Source organism: Saccopteryx bilineata, chromosome 10 (genome assembly GCF_036850765.1).
Source record: "Saccopteryx bilineata isolate mSacBil1 chromosome 10, mSacBil1_pri_phased_curated, whole genome shotgun sequence".
Lineage (NCBI taxonomy): Eukaryota > Metazoa > Chordata > Mammalia > Chiroptera > Emballonuridae > Saccopteryx > Saccopteryx bilineata.
Window position 1 is genome coordinate 5,202,501 of NC_089499.1, and position 19,660 is coordinate 5,222,160.

The 19,660-nt window shown below is 37.8% G+C and overlaps 1 protein-coding gene and 1 non-coding gene across 8 annotated transcripts in view; one reads left to right on the forward strand and one right to left on the reverse strand.

Moving 5' to 3' along the window:
- The window catches only part of DOCK3 (dedicator of cytokinesis 3), a 257,811-nt gene that overhangs the window by 181,826 nt on the left and 56,325 nt on the right, over window positions 1–19,660 (reverse strand). The gene's annotated exons all lie outside the window — the stretch shown is intronic.
- On the forward strand, window positions 17,159–17,234 carry TRNAS-AGA (transfer RNA serine (anticodon AGA)). Its single transcript has one exon. It is a non-coding gene; the product is annotated as a tRNA-Ser (tRNA).

Sequence of the window (19,660 nt, forward strand, 5' to 3'; positions counted from 1 at the left end):
GATTTCCATCTGGAGAGTGAATTCCAGATGGTAAAGACATAAATGTGAAAGGTAAAACCACAGAGCTAATAAAATAAAAAGTAGTAGGAATATCTTTGTGGCTTTGAGATGCGATGGGATCTGTTAAACAAAACCCCTAAGCCGCCTGACCAGATGGTGGCGCAGTGGATAGAGTGTCGGACTGGGATGCAGAAGGACCCAGGTTCGAGACCCCGAGGTCGCCAGCTTGAGCGCGGGCTCATCTGGCTTGAGCAAAGAGTTCACCAGCTTAGACCCAAGGTCGCTGGCTCCAGCAGGGGGTTACTCAGTCTGCTGAAGGCCCGCGGTCAAGGCACATGTGAGAAAGCAATCAATGAACAACTAAGAAGTCGCAACACGCAATGAGAAAGTGATGATTGATGCTTCTCATCTCTCTCCATTCCTGTCTGTCTGTCCCTGTCTATCTCTGCCTCTGTAAAAAAAAAACAACAAAAAAAAAAAACCCTAAGCCACAAACCATAGGAAAAAACTCAGGATTACATTACTATCTAGGATTTCTGTACAATGAAGGAATCAGAAGGGTAACAGATAGGTAGAAGACAGACTGGGGGTAGAGAGCAGATATACACAAGAACCAAAACTGGCAATAAAAGATATAAAAATTATGAGGGGTTGCTACAAGTCAACAAGAAAATGACAAAACCCAGTAGAGAAAAAAAAAAACCCAGTAGAAAAATAGACAAAGGCTATGAATAATCATTAACAGAAGGGGAAATAAAAACAAATATATAAAGCAATGATCAGCAATATGTCTAATCAGAAAAAAGGAAAAGAAAGATACTTTATCCACCAGAATTGGGGGGGGGGAATCATGATAATAGTGCAGCCTAGCCAGCAATCTGGGAAAGTGATCTGGTCAAGTGCAACAGGCACACACTCTACAGTGCAGCAATCCACCCCAGTGGCATCCCTGAGGAAACACTGACAGGTGTTTATTACAGCACTATTTGGAGAATAGTAAAGGCAGAAAACTGAAGGCAAACCAGGAGCAACAACAAGAAATAACAAACTAGATGGACAAATAGCAACATTATCTTGCTTAGGGAAATAAAAATTTCAATTACTTTTGCATAAGTTAAAAACACATATAAAAATCTTTGGGAATGATAATATATCCAAGAACATGTATTAACTATATTAGAATAAGCGCCCACAGTAGTGGTGGTGGGAGAATAGGAGTAGGGATAGGGAATAAAGGGAAATATATATATAAATCAACAAGGTAAGAGAGGAGCCTTAAATGAACTGATGACAATAGTGTGTCATAACCCAGGAAATATGGATAACTCAACCCTCATCTGAGTCCAATATAAAAGATAATAAACAAGGCAATACGCCACAGTATCACTCTACAGTAAGAAATAGTAAGAGAGCCTGATGCTGGCATTAGCCTTACCAACTCTGTACACAAAGTCAAAACATCAGAAGCTTGCAACCTGGAATGGAGTCCTGACAAGGGAAATGGATGCATCATGGAGATAGTTCAAGGGTAGCACGATGGCCTGATGCTCTCCTCAATGTAATGAAACTCCATCTCTCTCTGCTATATAAATGCCTCTCTTCTTCCATGGATTGAGCCTCATGAATTCTCCAGTGGCTCTGACTGTTCTCAACAGTTGATGTGCTGTTTGGCTTTTACCTCTTCCTGGCTCAAATCTTAAATTTCACAACTGATTCCTAAAAAATCAGTTCTCTCCTGACTAGATCCTAAAACCATGCTGACCCTTTGCACTTACAGCTTCCCAGGGCGGTGTGCCCCTCCAAATGAAAGGAGTAGGGCCAGCCTAATAATACTCCTTTTTCCCTATAAAGTATCTGGATGGGCATTTGACCCTATGTTTCTCTCTCTCTTTTTTCCCCTATGTTTCTATCATTTAAAAATAGTCTTCTGGATGACACATTTTTCTTTAGATAAATTCATACAGGTTCCTAAAAAGTCTAGTAGGCTGCATTCTTTTTTAAGCTAACTGCTACCATGCTATGAACAATTATATATTGCTTTTGTCTCTAACTTCCAGAGGGGAAAATTATTTCCTTATTTCAAAAGGTCTTAGGGATGATAACCTCATTTTTATCTTTTTTTATTGTCTTTAAGAACAGATCTAGCCTTTAAAGTAGGCCCTGGCCTCTGGACTGCCTATTAATGATATTTCCTTGTCACTGACTTGCCTGGTGCGGTGAATTCCTCTCCATCTGAACCTTTTCTCTTATTCCTCAGTAAACATCTCTTATAGGAACCTTGACTGTGATCAGCATTTGCTAAGCTTATGATGGATTTTGTCACTGTTCAAGGGTCATGGGCAGAAAATTGGAGTTCCCATTTAGTTGAACGTTTAAGTACTTTGAGATCAGGAATATGGGTAAGATGAAATGATATAAAATGTCACAAAGTTGTTATTTTAATAATACTGCTATTAATTAGATGAGAGGCAATGTAAGTAACAATAAACTTTGAATTATTATTGTCAGTATTAGTCCTTATTTTAATGACAGAATCAATGTACTTGCACCTTACAGGAAAGATGTCATGTCATGTTATAATTATCTATAAAAATTAAGTTTAATTCATGAGCAGAATCAATTTCAAATATGAAGGAGAATAAACCAAAAGTCTATTTTGGAATTACATGTGGGTAAAATTATTTCAAGGCTCAAATCTAAGGAAATGGCATATGAAAAAAAAAGTACTGGAAATACTCTTAATTCTCTCTCTCTCTCTCTTTTTAAAAAGACTTTTCTTCCTGCATTAAGAGCTATTATCAAAAACGGGGAGAACAGTGACTAATACTCAAACCTGTTATCACTATACTCTATAATTAAGAGTGAATCAACATATGCCCACTTTCTTAGCTCCCCTCAGACATTTGGTAAGAGAAAGAAAGTTCAAGAGATCTATGCTGGCCCTGGCAGGTTGGCTCAGTGGCAGAGCGTTAGCTCAGCATGTGGAAATCCTGGGTTTGATTCCCAGTCAGAGCACACAGGAGAAGAAGACACAGCAGAAGCGACCATCTGCTTCTCCACCCTTCCCCCTCCCCCTTCTCTTTCTCTCTGTCTTCCCCACCTGCAGCCAGGGCTCAGATTGGTTCAACTGGTTTGACTGAGTTGGCCTGGGGCACTGAGGAGGTATTCTGGAGCCTCTGCCTCAGGTGCTAAAAATTGCTAGGTTGCAAAGCAACCAGCAATGGGGTGGACAGATGGGCAGAGCATCCCCAAAGGGGGCTTGGCCAGTAGATCCCAGCTGGGTCACATGCGGCAGTCTGTCTCTCTGTCTCCCCTCCTCTCACTTAAAAAAAAAGAGAGAGACAGAGATCTTTGCTAAGCTGAGTTTCTTTCCCATGTTAAAAAGAACATGACTTCTCTGTACCATTCTTGTGGTCACTTTTCACTTACCTAGACTAATTATCTTTCTTTATAAATATTCAGTCTTAGAAATGACTGACTTACATAGTACAATACTGAAGTTTTGAGCAAATTCATCAATGGTTAAGAACAGGGAAAAATAATAAAAAGTCAGTGTTCTTTTACATGGTAAAATAATGTCTTAGTCCATTCAGGCTGCTATAACAAAATACCATAGACAGAATGGCTTGTATACAATAGAAATGTATTTCTCACAGTCCTGGAGGTTGGACATTCCAGACCAGGGTTCTGGCCTAGTCAGGTTCTGGTAAAGGACTGCTTTGGGGTTCCAGACTGTGGACTTCTTGCTAGGTTCCCCCATGTGAGGTCTCTTTTATAAGAGCACTAATTCCATTCATGAGTGCTTCACCCTAACGACCTAAGCTCCTCCCAAAAGCCCTGCCTCCTGATACTATTGCACTGGGCATTATTAGGTTTATGGGGTTTTTTTTAGTTAGAAAATTAAATTTAACAGGGTGACATTGATCAATAAGAGTACATACGTTTCAGATGAACATTTCTATAGCATTTGAACTGTTGATTATGCCATATACCCACCACCCAAAGTCAAATCATTTTCCGTCACCTTCTATTTGTCCTTCTTTACTCCCTTTCCCTCCCCACCTCCCCCACAACCCCCTCCACCTGGTAACCACCTCACTTTTATCTATGTCCATGAGTCTGTTTTATATCCCACCTATGTGTAAAATCATATAGTTCTTAGCTTTTTCTGATTTACTTGTTTCACTCAGCATAATGTTCTCAAAGTCCATCCATGTTGTCATAAATGGCACTATGTCATCATTCCTTACGGCTGAGTGGTATTCCACTGTATATATGTACTGCATCTTTTCAACGTAAGAATTTTGAAAGGACAAACATTCAGACCAGAGTACATAACGATTTAGCTTCACACATGGATGACAGATGCTGCTAAAATAGGCTGAACAATACATTCCTAATCTGTAGATTATCTTAAGAAGGAAAACCAGACTCCTTCACCAGCACGTGTATAAGGGAAGGAGTAGGTGTCAGGTTTTGCTCACCACTACATTCTAAGGCATAATACACAACTCAGTTCCTTTAGGTATACAATACATATTTGATAAATGAATTTTTAAGATGAGGCAAAGAAGAAAAAGAAAGTTTACTGATGGCCCATAGTTATGAGCCACCCAATAAATCTTTTTATAGGTTCTTTGAGAGGTATTTTAATAAAATTAACCACAAAACATAAGTTTTGTCACTAGGTTGTCAAGTTCATGAATTGTGTCTATTTCATTTACTGTTGTATCTCTAGAACCTATATCATAGTATGACATAAGAAATGAGTAATATTTCCAGAACAGAAGAATAAACAAAAAGTTCACAAGGACTTCACAAAGAAAGAAAATTACAGAGAAAAATAAGGAAATAATTATTATAAAAATCAAGATAATGGTCATTTCAGCAGAGAGGGGACTATAAGAGGCTTCTAAATTACTGTCAATGTTTATTACCTTTTTTATTTTAAAATTAGAGTCGACATATATTAGTTATAGGTGTACATTTTTTTTTCTATTTTTCTGAAGTGAGAAGTGGGGAGGCAGAGAGACAGACTCCCACATGCACCCAACTGGGATCCACCCAGCATGTCCATCAGGGGGCGATGTTCTGCCCATCTGGGGCGTTGCTCCATTGCAACCAGAGCCTAGTCTAGCGCCTGAGGCGGAGGCCCTGGAGCCATCCTCAGCGCCCAGGGTTAACTTTGCTCCAATGGAGCCTTGGCTGCGGGAGGGGAAGAGAGAGATAGGGAAAAAGGAGAGGAGGAGGGGTGGAGAAGTAGATGGCGCTTCTCCTGAGTGCCCTGGCCGAGAATCAAACCCATGACTTCCACATACTGAGCTGACGCTCTACCACTGAGCCAGCTGGCCAGGGCTAGATGTACAACATTTATATACCTTACAAAGTGATCCCCCCAATAAGTCCAGCACCATCTGACACATAGTTAATATCACTGACTATATCCCTTATGCTGTACTTTACATCCCCATGACTGTTTTCCAATGGCTAATATGTCCTTCTTGATCCCTTTCACCTTTTTCACCCATCGTCCCAATCTTCCTCCCACCTGACAAGCATCAATTTGTTCTCTGTAGTTATAAATTTATTTGTTTTGTTTATTTTGTTTTTAGGATTCCACATATAAGTGAAACGATATGGTCTTTGTCTTTCTCTGTCTGACTTACTTCACTTAGCATAATATCCTCTAGGTCATGTTGTCACAAATGGTAAGATTTCATTCTGTTTTTACGGCCAAGCACTATTCCGTTGTGTATATGTACTACTGACTTTCTAGCCACTCACCTACTTACGGGCACTTGGGTTTCTCCCATGTCTGACTATTGTATACAATGCTGCAATAAACAAAGGGGTGCATATCTTCTTTCAAATCAGTGTTTTAGGTTTCATTAAAAATTAGGTAATACCTTTTTTTTCAAAGGGGCAGTCAGTTGTGCTTACTTTGTGTTAATTACTTATTCCACATTTGATCCCCTTCCAAAATCTGCTTGCCTTTAGTCAGCTTTCAGAACTCTCAAAATTTTTTTTGTATTGGTTTCCCGGGGGTTGGGGAGTTAGGGACAGGGTAAAAAAGGTGAAGGGATTGAGCAGAACACAACCGTAGTTACAAAATAGTCATGGGGGTGTAAAGTGCAGCACAGGGAATTTAGCCCATAATGTTGTAATAACTATGTAAGGTGCCAGGTGGGCACTGGAAGTATCAGGGTGAACAGGTTGTAAAGGATATGACTGTCTAACCACTATGTTGTACGTCTAAAAACTGATACAAAATAATATTGAATATAAACTATAACTGAAAAATTTTTTAATGAAAAAAGAGATTGCCCTAAGGAGGCTGTAGCCTCCATGACTGCTAAGAAAAGCCTGTCATCTTTCTGGCTGAAGGAAACAGGAAAAGATCCCGGGCAACCAAGGACTAATGAGGGAAGAGAAAACACCTATAGAGGAGACAGCCGCATAAGTATAATCTTGAATTAGGTATTTAAACGCAGATCAAATCTCTGGCTGACCCGGAACCATACCTGCACAGGTGACACTGAAAGCAGTTGCACCTGAGGGTCAGAGAACTGAGCCGCCCGCCAGGCATAACAGTACGCAGTTCAGTCTAGGCAAATTCATTGACCGTTAAAACAAAAACATCAAAAAACGAAACAAAACAAAACAAAAAAAACCCAAAATAAAAAACAAACAAAAACTCAAAAACATCAACACTCTCAGGAACAATACAAGAGAATCTAGATTCTCCACACATAACATTCCCAATGTCCAGGATACAATACAAAGTTACTTGATTTGAATCTGCTGAGCCAGGAAAATGTTACCTAGTCTCAAGAGAAAATACAATCAACAGATGCCAAACCTGAGAGTCAAGACTTTGAGATTACCAGGCAAAAGCTATACTCACTGAGGTCAAGGAAAATGTGCTCTTAATAAATGACAAAATAAGCAATCTCAGCAGGAAAATGGATAGTATAAAAAAGATACAGAAAACACAATATTAGGAAATTTTTTAATTCACCGAATGAGCTTAATGAAGAACAAAAATGACAGAGAGAAGACTTAGCTCTTGTAACCTTCACTTCTCACTTTTAATAATTTTTCCAGCATTTATTTTGGGAGAGTAGCTGGCATCCTAAACTAGTTTATAATCTTGACAAAACTTGGAAATTGCTCGTAAACGAAGCTGATAAAAATAAGTGCTGGCACAGACGCCTCTTTCCTTTCGCTCCCCATCCCAAGGTCCTCAGACCGCTTCCTTCCAACGTTGCTTGTCCCTAAGAGTGTAAGGAAGGTACAACAATGGCCAGAGGTGGCTGGAAAAAGTAACACAGACGGGTGTGAGTGATCCATACGGTTTTGTGGCTCTTGTACTCTCCTTCGTAAGGTTCATCCCTTAACACTGACCAGGACAAATGGGCAATGAATCCTAGATTTCAGCTCTAACTCACACCAAGATATATACTGCTCACAAAAATTAGGGGATATTTTATTGCTTCATATTCATTTTGAAATATCCCCTAATTTTTGTGAGCAGTATATTATCAACAGAGTAGATGATCAAAAAAAAAAAATGGACATAAAGCACAGAACAAAAAAGAAAGGGCAGCCTGACCAGGCGGTGGCACAGTGGATAGAGCATCGGACTGGCTTGCGGAAGGACTCAGGTTTGAGACCCCAAGGTCACCAACTTGAGCGCGGGCTCATCTGGTTTGAGCATAAAGCTCACAGCTTAGACCCAAGGTCGCTGGCTTGAGCAAGGAGTTACTCAGTCTGCTGAAGGCCCACAGTCAAGGCATATATGAGAAAGCAATCAATGAACAACTAAGGTGTCGCAACAAAAAACTGATGATTGATGCTTCTCATCTCGCTCCATTCCTGTCTGTCTGTCCCTATCTATCCCTCTCTCTAACTCTATCTCTGTCCCTGTAAAAATAAAAATAATAATAATAAAAAGAAAGGGAAAATGGTTAAACTTTAACCGTTAAAGGCTATCAAATTTAAAAGTATGAAAGCTTCAGCCAGCCTTCTAGTGATGACGGAGTAGCTGGTAGCAGTCCAATGTTCCTGTAAGTATAGTTTTAAAAAACAAAAAGGTTTGAAAAAGTACTAAGCATGTATTTCTGAAGCTGAAGAGTTATCAAGACAGGCAGGCCTTAAAAGGCCAAGATCCAGGAAAGAAAGAAAACTCAACGAGGTGAGCCCAGCATTCTGCATGCCGCTTTCGCACTCAGACACTTAGCTATTCTTGAGTTGGAAAGAAAGGCTAAGAAGCCAGACAGAGGAAAGCAAAGAGGCAGAAAAACCAATAGAGAGCCTCTGCCAGTCACACAGGACTAGAGAGAGAAACACTGGAGTTTGTGCTGCCAAAACTGCCAGAACTTGAGGGACTAAGATTTAAAAGAAGACAGAACTTTACTGAGGTATGTGCTCAATACTCTTGAAGCTACTTTTCTATTTCATGCATTTGCTGATTCTTAAAATTCTTATTCTTCAGTGTTAAAAAGCCTAACAGAAAGCAAGTAAAAGTAGAGCACACAAATTTTAGCATAGTTCTGGAGACAGAAATTGGATTCAGGACTTGACGAGGAGAAGCCATAGGAAACAGCTTGGTCTCTAGACTGAAATCACTAGAGGGTATATCCTAGGAATGTAGTCTGGGTCAGAGACAGACCACACCTTACCAATACTGCAATGCAGCCTCATTAAATAGTATGTCCCTACGGAAACTATCCGCTAGGAATACGGTTTAATTCCTCTCTGTGGGAAGGAGACGTCATACAAAGCCTCTGTAATTTTATACACACTATCAGACAGTCAATAAAAAACTTATCAGGCTTAACAAGAAACATGACAAGGAATAAACAATCACTAGAAACAAACCCACAGGAGACATGTCTGATATTGGAATGATCCGACATGACCTTAAATGAACTATAATTAATGCATTCAATAGTATAGGTGGGAGAAGATATGGAATTGAACTATTCAGAATCTATAAAAATCAAATAAAAAGTATAAAAATAAAAAATATAATAGGTGAAATTAAGAACTCAATAACTAGAGCAGAAGAAAACATTAGTAACTTAGAGAATAGATCAATAGAAAACATCCAAGCTTAGCACAGAGAGAATTTAAAAAGACACTTCAAAGATGCAGTGTGTCTTCCATACATGTGAAATACATGTTACCACCAGGTTAATAACATTCATGTAATTATATTACATGTATTTAATGCATATGTAACTGCAGTCCCAAAACAGCAGAAGAGAGAATACAGAAGTAATCTTTGAAAACTTAGAACTGTTCAAAGCCAATGAAAGATATCAAGCCACAGATTACAGTAATGCTCAGAACTCCAAACATGGCTGAAGACATTTAAAGTGGGACACAGAAAAACAGGAAACCAAGGAGATTCTATCATAACTGTATTTTACATATCCACATATATAAAATATTCAACACTTAAATAACTCCTGATATGTTTACACCGCAGTCAGCGACATGCATATGCAGTGAACAAGTAGACAGCATACTGAAGAGTCATAGACATAACCCAGGTTTCCTACAGGATCCCCAATCCAGAATACTCTAGTATTCTGTACTATTTTTGCCACAGAATAATGAAATGCTCATACAATTCCAGTGCGCCCTCTCCCAGGCTACCATCTAAGGCAGTGCAAGAATCCTCTGCCAGAACATGGGTCTCTGAGTATGTGGCAACACAGACATTGTTCTTATTTTTTGAAAATACTGAAAGTAAAAAACTGGCCTGTAGGATCAGACTGCAGGTCCCAGACTGGGGTCCACAGAGACAGCAGGTTTGTCTTTTGCATGATGGCAGCGGAAGTGCAAGGGGCCATCTTTTTGAGTGCTCTGGGCCTGTCATCACAGAAGCCTCTCAAAAAGAGCACCCTGCAAGCCCCCTTCCTTGGTAATGACTGCAGGACAGCTCTGAACCATCTGTTAGACTCAGTTTACTCTGAGATTACTTCCTGGGTGCTCATTCTTTAGCAAGTATTGACAAGAAAGTTAAGACCCAGTCTACTATTGATCAGTCAGAAGCACCTCTGAGATTTAGTTAGCAACAGTGTTTCTAGACAATGGCAGCTGGAAAAGTACAATGTATCTATTAAAATTTCAATAGCTTGTGGAAGAGATGGGAAAATTTTTTAATAGAGAAGGGCATAAATTATAGAAGAATCCTATTAATAGATACCTTAAAAACCCCAAAATCATACTGATAGGCAAGAGTGCATCTACATAAATCAGCATGCAATCCTTTTATTGATAATAAATTATATAAATTTTCTTATAAAAACTCTTATTTAGTAATATTGCATGTGGATAACCAAGTTATCAGCTATTTGTGAGATTGAATATTAAATTGACATTTTATAGGTCCAAAATGAAATCAAATATCCGCAATTTTATATAACTTAACAGATTCAAAATGGATACGTCTCCCAGAACTGCCGACAACAAAGACAATCATTAATTCATTTTTACTGAGGACCTACCATAGGCCATGCACCATTTTAGAAACTGGGGTTATAGCAATGCACAAAACACAATTTTCTAAAATCCCTTCTCTCATTAAGCTTACATCATAGTAGAGAGAAAAAATAATAAAACTAAGTAGAATGCAGTATATATGCTACAGAGGAAAAAGCAGGATTGGGAAATAAGGAGTGTGAAAAGCAACACAATTTATACGTGCTAGCCAGGAGACTGTGGCTGAGACTGTAACAGCAGTGAGAGAGACAAAAGATGGGACAGGGTGACTTATGAAGGAAGTCATTACTCTCTTTTCTCTTTCTTTTTTTTTTAAATCTCATCACTCTTAAATGAGGAAATGAGAGACTTAAAATAAGAGTAACACCATCTCTACAAGGCACCGTTCTCAAATGAACTATGAAACATTAAGAATGGATAGGCTTGGCCTGACCAGGAGTTGGCGCAGTTGATAGACCGTCAGCCTGCGATGCTGAGGATCCAGGTTCGAAATCCCAAGGTCACCGGCTTGAGTGCAGGCTTATTCGGCTCAAGCGCGGACTCACCAGCTTGAGCACAGGGTTGCCAGCTTGAGTGTGGGATCAAAGACATGACCCCATGGTTGCTGGCTTAAGCCCCAAAGGTCATTGGCTTGAGTCCAAGATTGCTGGCTTGAGCAAGGGGTCACTGGCTCAGCTGGAGCTGGAGACCCAGGTCAAGGCACATATAAGAAAGCAACAACTAAAGTGCCACAACTATGAGTTGATGCTTCTCATTCCTCCCCCTTCCTGTCTGTCCCTCCATCTCTCTATCTCTCTCTCTAAAAAAAGAGAATGCATAGTCCTGAATGACCAATATATCTTTTTTTTGAATGACCAATATATATATATTTTTTAATGACCAATATATCTTAAAAATAAAAATACTGTGGAAAGTCTATTCCACTTAAGTCAGCTACATTGTCATAGTAAGGTCACTGTGAACACCATTATTCTATATTTCCATAGAATATGTCAATTCTGGCTTTGGTATGTGACTCAGTGGATTGAGCATCGGCCTGGTATATGGATGTCCCAGGTTCAATTCCCAGTCCAGTCAGGGCACACAGGAGAAGTGATCATCTGCTTCTCTTCCCCTCCCTTTCCTTCTTTTCTCCCTCTTCCCTTCCTCTTCCCTTCCCATAGCCAGTGGCTCAATTGGTTCCAGCGTGGCCCTGGGCACTGAGGATAGCTCAGTTGGTCTGAGTACACCAACTTCAGGTGCTAAACATAGCTCAGTACTTAAACATAGCCCCAGATGGGGTTGCTGAGTGGATCCTGGTCAGGGCACACACAGGAGTCTGCCTCACTATCTCCCTTCCTCTCATATAATAATAATAATAATAATAATAATAATAATAGAATATGAAAATTCTGATCACTTATTGAGAGATGATGCAGGAGGGGTATGCCTCCACTGCAGTGCCTTTGTGACTTGGTGTGACTTAATGTTCAATACGCATCACTGGTGTAGTCCAGAAAACCTCAAATTAGTTTTGTTGAAAGTAGTTCGAGACTAGCACCTTTAGATGTAGCAGAAAGGCTCTTTTATCCTAGGCCTCAAAGTATCTCCACAAATGAAATTTCAAACAATGAGCAATATAGCCATAAATCCAAACATCTGAGGTCCACCAGGGCAGAACCAGTAGTAGAACATCAAACATCAGAAACTGCAAAGACTTCAGTTATTGGAATTATCAGACAGATTATAAAACACCTACTCTTAGAGTTGTTTGATCTAAAATCCTCTGTCTCTAATCTCTTCCTACTAATCTCTTCCTCCTCCATAACCACTGACAATCACTGATTTCTTTACTGTTTCTACAGTTCTGCCTCTTCCAGATTGTCATATAGTTGAAATCACTCAGATAAGTTTTTTCAGATTTTTTTTTTTTAGCAATATGCACTTAAGGTTTCTTCATGTCTTTTCATGGCTCAATAGCCCATTTCTTCTTAGCACTTAGCACCTATGTCAATCATATTTTGAGGTAGCAAGTAGGCAGCTGGATATATGGGTTTGAATGTCAGAATAGAAGTCAATGCCAGAGATACAGATTTAGTAGATATTGGTATATAGATAGTGAAGCTGAGGGTGTGACTGAGGAAGAGAATGAGAAGAAGAAAGGGGGATACAGAATTGAACCTTGAGGAATTCCAACACATAAAGCCACTGAACTTCCTAGAACTACTTTGGATCCAAAGCCAACCCAAAACTCCCAATCTTTTTGAGAACTGAGCATTTTAGATTTCACTGGGTTCCTGTATAATAACTTTCCATTACTTAAAATAATTAACTATAATTATTTAAAATAATTACTAAAACTAAATAAAATAATGTATTTCACAAGACTTTGCAAATCAGTACTCTTTAAACTGTGGACTGCCCTCCATTAGTAAATCATATAAAATCTATTTAGAAGTTGTAACCAGCCACTAGTTTAAAATATACCAGAATAGACATAATAAAGGAAATTGTATGGAACGTTATTTTATCAAACAATACCTATTTCAGTATATCTACGGGTGAGTTTGCATATACACATACATATATACACATACATGTACATATGTGTGTGTATGTTGGACTGCAATGTAAAATGTATTTATTATTGCAAATTGCATACAAAAATATTTTAAGTCATTGTTGTAATCCATAAAGTATTAGTAATCAAAAGTGAACCGGAATTGATTAGCTAAGCTTTCTGTGCCTCAGTATCTTCCTTTATAAAAGAGAATAATAACTGTACCTCCCCATAGACTTTTGTAATGATTGAATTAGGTTAGGTAAATATTCAACACATGGTAATTTTAAAATATAACTACCCACTTCCTTTATTAAAACCTTAAGGTAAACTAAATTTTAAAAGGCCACGGATGATAAATTTCTAGAATATATTATTTATCTTTATGAACAGAATTTCTAAATATTAATCATTGTATAAACACCTATTAAAATTCAATCTATCAATCCCACCAATGCATATTCAACAGTATAAAATCAGTATTGTGATAGAGTATAAAGAAACAAAAGTAATTAACAACACAAACATCTTATGTGGTCCTTACAAAAGGTCATCACAAATATAAGAAACAATCTTTGCTAAAACATTAAAATTTCTATGGCTGGAAAAGATGAAAAACCAAGGCACACAGAATGGACTGGAGATTGGAAAACGTTGCATGGAGAACAGAATTAGTATGTGGTTGCTAAGCAATGAGCTTCCAGGCTCCAGCAACTTATGATAGCAGCAGTGTGCTGCTCCTATAAATGATACTTTCCCCACCATGCAAAGCACTATGCTTGAACAACTTTAGAATCCTTTCCTAACACCCTCTTCATACACCTGAGCTTAGATTGACAACGTACAGAGTTCTATGTAAATGTATACACTTTTTAGGCTATGTAATTTAATCTGCCTCTCCAATATTTTAACGCCACTCTTTCAAAATATAAAACATGCCAGATGTAAGACAAAAAGAATAGATCTATAATATGTCAAGAGAGAAAATCCAAAAGAATATGATTATTCAAAATATCCAAAAAGGCAAAGTAAATCATAATAGGTTTATTTTGAAATCTCAAAAGATATTCTAGTAAGAATGGGAAAGACTACACTAAAACCATGTGATTGTGTAAGTGGGTGGAGATAGGGTGTGTGGGAGAGGTGTGAATTTGTCACATCTGCATATTAGACATGGCATTTATAGTAGCCAAACTCACCTTCACAATTGAATATGGAATTTGTCATTCTTGGAGACATATGTCACAAACTCAGACAAACACAATTAAAAGGGCTTATTATAAAGAGGAATAATTTGGACATCATCTGTTTGGGGTTTATTTTAGATTGTAATTTCATACTGGCATAATTTTTAATAAGGATTTTTAAAATAACAGTTTTAGATTCACAGCAAAATTAAGAGGAATGTAAAGAAATTTTTCATATACTCCCTACCCCCACAGATACTTAGTATCCCCCCATTATCAAATCCCCAACCAGAGTGTACATTTGTTGCGACTGATGAATCTATAATTATGCATCACCATTCAAAGTCCATAGTTTACATCAGGGCTCACTTTTGGTGTATATTCTACAGGTTTGAACAAATATATAACACGTATCCATTATTACAGTGTTACACCGAGTTGTTTCGCCACTCTAAAACCCCCTGTGCTCTATTAATCTCTCTCCCCATAACCACTGATCTCTGTACTGTCTCTGTAGTCATGCCTTTTCCAGGTCGTCACACAGTTGAAATCACTCAGTATATGGCCTTTTGGGGTTGGTTCTTTCATTTAGTAATGTGCCCGTAAGGTTCTTCCACATCTTTTCATGGCTCAACAGCACGTTTTCTTTTAGTGCTGACTTATATTACATTGTCTGGAGGCACCACAGTTTATTAATCCTTCCCTTACTGAAGGATAACTTAGTTGCTTTCAAGTTATGAAAATTATGAATAAAGTTGTAACATATCTGTGCAGGACTTTTTATAGACATAGTTTTCAACTTGCCTAGTTTTTTTATATTTCAGTTTATTCATCTATCTCTTTCACCACTCTTTAAACTCTCTAGAGCAATGGTTTTCAACCTTTTTACACTTAAGGTCCAGTTAAAATAAGAGAATTATTTCAGGGACTGCAGAAATCACCTTGAGCATAAGTGAATTCGACTACGATCACTCGGTCTATAATCTTCATACAGTATCAAGGTTAACTCTTTTGTGGACTGGCATAAAATTTCTGGTAGACCGTCCATGATCCAGTGATTGAAAAACACTGCTCAAGAGTAAAGGTCATAGGCCACTTATCTTTCTATTCTCAGGTCCTAAAAGGGAGGGTATGGATATATAATAGCTTCTCAATAAATGTTGATTGAACATGACAGACTGAATCAGACCAATGCTATTTAAGTAAGTATGCTATTGGAAAGCAGTGAATCAGGGTTCAGATTCTGAATTATTTGGGGATGGAGGAGTGACAACATATAGAGTAGATATTTAATAAAGGTAAGCACAGGACAGACTGCACAGGAAATAAAAATATGCTAGACTGGCATAGGATTTTTTAAAAAGGTTAATTAAAAATATTGGCAAAAAAATTTGGAGGGGTCATATTTTCTCTAATGACATCTTTTTCTTTAGTCAAAATTTTGGTAATTATAGAAGGTCATTCAATAACATTATTTTGTTCAACATCATTTCATTATACCACTGATGAACTGCCATAGGAATTTACCTCTCTTCTTTATATCAATTAGCCTACGGTAAAATTGGTTCTGTAATGCATAAGTTGTTTTGCTTAAAGTTTCAGAACCTTTGAAAATATCAATTTTATTGATATTTTCTGGCTTTGGGGGCAATTAATTTTTCTCTATTATTTACTATTTTAATTAAATTAGTTTCTGATCTTTATTTTTTCCTTCATTATGCTAGCTTGGATTTATCTTTTGCTGTTAGGTTCTTGAAGCTTAAAGGCTTTGACATCCTATTTTTTTCTACTAATACACACTTAATGCACACTTAATGAGAGGGACAATGAGAGAGTATTTTTCTACTAATACACACTTAATGAGAGGGACAATAAATGTCCCTCCCAACATTGCTTTATCTGCATCCCACAAATTTTAATGTTATGTTTTCATTTACATTTATTTAATAGTTTATTTTTCTTGACACTTATTCTTTGATTTATGAATTAGTGTGTGCTTCATTTCTAATTGTTTCAATATTTTATCTTTTTGTTATTGATATCTAGTTTGTTTCCATTATGATCAAAATGTCCTTTGTATGGCATAAATTCTTACAAATTTGTTAAAAGTTGTTCTATGACCTAAGCTATTGTCAACCTTGGTGAATGTTCCATGTTTGCTTGAAAAAGATCTGTATTCTAAAATTATAGAGTGGAATGTTTTAAGTATTTTGATTAGATCCAGATAGTTGATGTCATGTTCAGTTTTTCCCTAATTTTTAATTCAGTCCTTTCAGGTTTTACTTCGTTATTTTGCAGCCCTGTTTTTGGTGCATTGTTATTTAATATTGCTGTTTTTCTTAAATGTAAGGCCCAAAACCATATAACTATCTAGAAGAAAAAATAGGCAGTAAAATATCAAACATTTCTCTTAGTGATATTTTTCTGATATATCTCCTCAGGCAAGGGAAACAAAAAAAAAAAAGCAAATGGGACTATACCAAACTAAAAAGTTTTTCACAGCAAAAGACACAAAAACAAAAGACAACCTACTGAATGGCAGAACATATTCATCAATAATACATCGATAAGGGATTAATATCTAAATTTATAAAGAACTCATACAACTCAATACCAAAAATACAAACAATCCAATTAAGAAATGGGCAGAGGACCTGAATAGACAATTCTCCAGAGAGGATATACAGATGGCCAATAGACATATAAAGGATGCTCAATGTCACTAATCATCACAGAAATACAACTGAAAATCACAAGGTATCACCTCACACCTGTCAAAATGGCTATCAACAATAAACCAACAAACAAGAGTTGGCAAGGATGTGGAGAAAAGGGAACCCTTGTGCACTTCTGGTGGGAATGCAGACTGGTGCAGCCACTGTGGAAAACAATAAAAAGTTTTCTCAAAAAATTAAAAATGGCCCTGGCCGGTTGGCTCAGCGGTAGAGCGTCGGCCTAGAGTGCAGAGGACCAGGGTTCGATTCCCGGCCAGGGCACATAGGAGAAGCGCCCATTTGCTTCTCTACCCCTCCGCCGCGCTTTCCTCTCTGTCTCTCTCTTCCCCTCCCGCAGCCAAGGCTCCATTGGAGCAAAGATGGCCCGGGCGCTGGGCATGGCTCTGTGGCCTCTGCCTCAGGCGCTAGAGTGGCTCTGGTCGCAATATGGCGACGCCCAGGATGGGCAGAGCATCGCCCCCTGGGGGGCAGAGCACCGCCCCTGGTGGGCGTGCCGGGTGGATCCCGGTCGGGCGCATGCGGGAGTCTGTCTGTCTCTCCCTGTTTCCAGCTTCAGAAAAATGGAAAAAAAAAAAAAAATTAAAAATGGAACTGCCTTATAACTCAACGATTCCACTTATGGAAATTTATCCAAAGAAAACCAAAACACTAATTCAAAGAATATAAGCACCTCTATGTTCACTGCAGTGTTATTTACAATAGTTAAGATATGGAGGCAACCTAAGTGTCCTTTAATAGACAAGTGGATAAAAAAAGGAGCGGTCCATATATACAATGGAATGTTACTTGTGTTACGTGGCCATAAAAAATAGTAAAATTTTACCATTTGCAACAGTATGGATCAACCTAGAGGGTATTATGCTAAGTGAAATAAGTCAAACAGAGAAAGATACCATATGATTTCACGTGTATGTGGAATCTAGAGAACAAAATAAACAAAATTGAAACAAGACTCATAGATACAGAGAACTGACTGATGGCTGCCAGAGGGGAGGGGTTGAGGGATTGTTCGAAAAAGGTGGAGAAATTAAATTGGCAGTTACAACATAGTCCTGGGGATGTAATGTACAGTATATAGGAAAAATAGTCAATAATACTGTAGTAACTATGTATGATGCCAGGTAGGTACTGGAAATATCAGGGGGAACATTTTGCAAAGTTTATGACTGCCTAAACATTATGCTATATACCTGAAATTAACACAAAAGATTTAAATTTAAAAATAAAAATAAAAAGATAAATAAAAATTAAGAAAACAGATTGCTATATCTTTTTGGTGAATCGACCTTTCTATCATAATTCTGTAACGTCTCTTTGTCCCTGGTAGTTTTCTTTACTCTGACATAATAGTATAGTTATAGTAGTATAATATAATTAATTTAATTTACTTATTTTTATTTATATTTAAGAAGAAGTAGTTCATAATTAATATCTATTTTGTAATATAGCCATTCCAGCTTGCTTTTGATCAGTGTTTTCATGGCATGCATTTTTCTATCCTGTAATCTCCCTGTGTCATTATACAGATATGAAGTGAATTTACTATAGACAGCACATAGTTAAGTCTTATTTTGTCAATTCTGTCAATTTTTTTTTTTTTTTTTTTTTTTTTACAGAGACAGAGAGAGTCAGAGAGAGGGATACATAGGGACAGACAGGAACAGAGAGATGAGAAGCATCAATCGTTAGTTTTTCGTTGCGCATTGCAACACCTTAGTTGTTCATTGATTGCTTTCTCATATGTGCCTTGACTACGGGCCTTCAGCAGACCAAGTAACCCCTTGCTGGAGCCAGTGACCTTGGCTCTGAGCTGGTGAGCTTTGCTCAAACCAGATGAGCCTGCGCTCAAGTTGGCGACCTCGGGGTCTTGAACCTGGGTCTTCCACATCCCAGTTCGATGCTCTATCCACTGCGCCACCACCTGGTCAGACAATTCTGTCAATTCTTATCTTTTAATTATTTGTATGTTAGGATTTAAGTCTGCTATTTTAGTATTTGTTTTGTTTCTTCCCTCTGTTTTAACTTCCTGTTTCCCATTTCTTATTTCCTTGTAAGTTATTTGCATTTTTAGTATTCCATTTTGATTTACTTAGTTTTTATTACACCACTTTGTGTAATAATTGCTCCAGAGAGATTATTATACACACACACACACACATACTTATTACTGTCTACTAGTATCAACATTTTACTACTTAAGTGGAGTACAGCTACTTAACATAATCTATGGTCCCTTTCTCTCCATATTTCCATTTTCTAAAGTATAATCTATACACTGAGAACCATGTCAATGTTATAATATTTTATTTGTATCATCCAACATACTTTAAGAATTGAAGAGAATTTATTCACCCCTTCCACTGCTTTCTTCATTCCCAATAATCCAAGTGTCCCATAAAGTTGTGTCTGATGAACTTCCTTTATAGTCATTATTTTAGAACCAATCTATTGGCAATAAATTTCCTTAGCTTTCTTTCATCCAAAATGTTTTTTTTTTATTTTTTGTGACAGAGACAGAGTGAGGGACAGCTAGGAAGGGAGAAAGATAAGAAGCATCAATTCTTTGTTGTGGCACCTTAGTTGTTCATTGATTGCTTTCTCATATGTGCCTTGACCGGGGGGCTACAGCAGACTGAGCGACCCCTTGCTCAAACCAGCAACCTTGGGCTCAAGCTGGTGAGCCTTGC